Raw genomic sequence first — 2,500 nt, forward strand, 5'->3', positions numbered from 1 at the left:
CGCTCGCCGTGTCACTAATGTACAGAGATACAACAGTTTCGACTGGAACCGGATTAAGCGTATACACGGCGCTGATTAGTAATACATAGACCCATCAGAATACAGATAATATATACAACTGTCCGTATACATGCTGAAAGACTCTGCTCACAATCACAACCACACGGCAGCCACACACTCTTATCACGCACTACTCTCCGCCTGTAACACGCACACAGACAATATGTAAGCACCAGCATGGAACAACACCCAGTGCATCCTCTCCGCCACATGAGACAATCCACACTGTCATAACCAGACTGGGAGGTCCACTCAGAAAACGGAATATCCCACCCCCCCGACAACCACCATTGCTCAGCTAAGCCACCAACACCCACACATGTCCTACACAGGGGTGCACCCAACATCACAATACTGCCTCCTCTCACAGCACACAAACAATGGCAGGAATGAAAGACACAGGTCTGCCACAAGCATGGAATCGGAGCGCCGCCTGTCATGAGCCAAAGGTGCATCCTGACGTGGCAAATCAGATGATGCCGCAGGCATCCACTTACTATAATCACAATCAACAAACCGACCGGCCGCCCCCCCCCCCCCCCCCCCATTACACCTTTCCATACAACAATGTGTACCTTAACCTAAACTATACTGTACCTTAACCTAAACTATACTGTACCTTAACCTAAACTATACTGTACCTTAACCTAAACTATACTGTACCTTAACCTAAACTATACTGTACCTTAACCTAAACTATACTGTACCTTAACCTAAACTATACTGTACCTTAACCTAACCTATACGGTACCTCAACCTAACCTATATTGTGCCTCAACCTAACCTATGTTGCGCCTTAACCTAACCTATGTTGCGCCTTAACCTAACCTATGTTGCGCCTTAACCTAACCTATGTTGCGCCTTAACCTAACCTATGTTGCGCCTTAACCTAACCTATGTTGCGCCTTAACCTAACCTATGTTGCGCCTTAACCTAACCTATGTTGCGCCTTAACCTAACCTATGTTGCGCCTTAACCTAACCTATGTTGCGCCTTAACCTAACCTATGTTGCGCCTTAACCTAACCTATGTTGCGCCTTAACCTAACCTATGTTGCGCCTTAACCTAACCTATGTTGCGCCTTAACCTAACCTATGTTGCGCCTTAACCTAACCTATGTTGCGCCTTAACCTAACCTATGTTGCGCCTTAACCTAACCTATGTTGCGCCTTAACCTAACCTATGTTGCGCCTTAACCTAACCTATGTTGCGCCTTAACCTAACCTATGTTGCGCCTTAACCTAACCTATGTTGCGCCTTAACCTAACCTATGTTGCGCCTTAACCTAACCTATGTTGCGCCTTAACCTAACCTATGTTGCGCCTTAACCTAACCTATGTTGCGCCTTAACCCAACCTATGTTGCGCCTTAACCCAACCTATGTTGCGCCTTAACCCAACCTATGTTGCGCCTTAACCCAACCTATGTTGCGCCTTAACCCAACCTATGTTGCGCCTTAACCCAACCTATGTTGCGCCTTAACCCAACCTATGTTGGGCCTTAACCCAACCTATGTTGGGCCTTAACCCAACCTATGTTGGGCCTTAACCCAACCTATGTTGGGCCTTAACCCAACACACGTTGGGCCTTAACCCAACACACGTTGGGCCTTAACCCAACACACGTTGGGCCTTAACCCAACACACGTTGGGCCTTAACCCAACACACGTTGGGCCTTAACCCAACACACGTTGGGCCTTAACCCAACACACGTTGGGCCTTAACCCAACACACGTTGGGCCTTAACCCAACACACGTTGGGCCTTAACCCAACACACGTTGGGCCTTAACCCAACACACGTTGGGCCTTAACCCAACACACGTTGGGCCTTAACCCAACACACGTTGGGCCTTAACCCAACACACGTTGGGCCTTAACCCAACACACGTTGGGCCTTAACCCAACACACGTTGGGCCTTAACCCAACACACGTTGGGCCTTAACCCAACACACGTTGGGCCTTAACCTGCTCTGTAATTGTCATACGACGCGTTAAATTAGTGTAGTGTTGCCTAACTGCAACCCCCGCAATATAGTTTGCTACTCGCACTGCCCGGTCCCCAGTGTATCGCTTCATGTTAAACACCTTGCAGCTATACACTGTAATGTGGATGGCAGCAGGACGTACATGCTCAATGCCCTTTGCAGTTGTTCATTGGCATTTGCAGTTGTTCATTGGCATTCGCATGGCGAAGCACTTAGCCTACGCTGTGGTACGGCCTGTGTCAACTGTCCGCTGATGTTGTACGTCCAAATCACACACTGTACTGCACATTGGTCCTCATGTACTGAATGATACATCGTGGTACATGTGACCGTACAACGACTGCGCCAACAACGGCGAACCATGCGGTCCAAATGTTGTGCACTCAGCTACGTGTCGTCTCCCTATAAGAGCTGGATTGCAGTGTGGTATGCCCTGGATGGCGATCAGCATGA

This window comes from Schistocerca serialis, unplaced genomic scaffold (assembly GCF_023864345.2).
Source record: "Schistocerca serialis cubense isolate TAMUIC-IGC-003099 unplaced genomic scaffold, iqSchSeri2.2 HiC_scaffold_969, whole genome shotgun sequence".
NCBI classification, from domain to species: Eukaryota; Metazoa; Arthropoda; class Insecta; order Orthoptera; family Acrididae; genus Schistocerca; species Schistocerca serialis.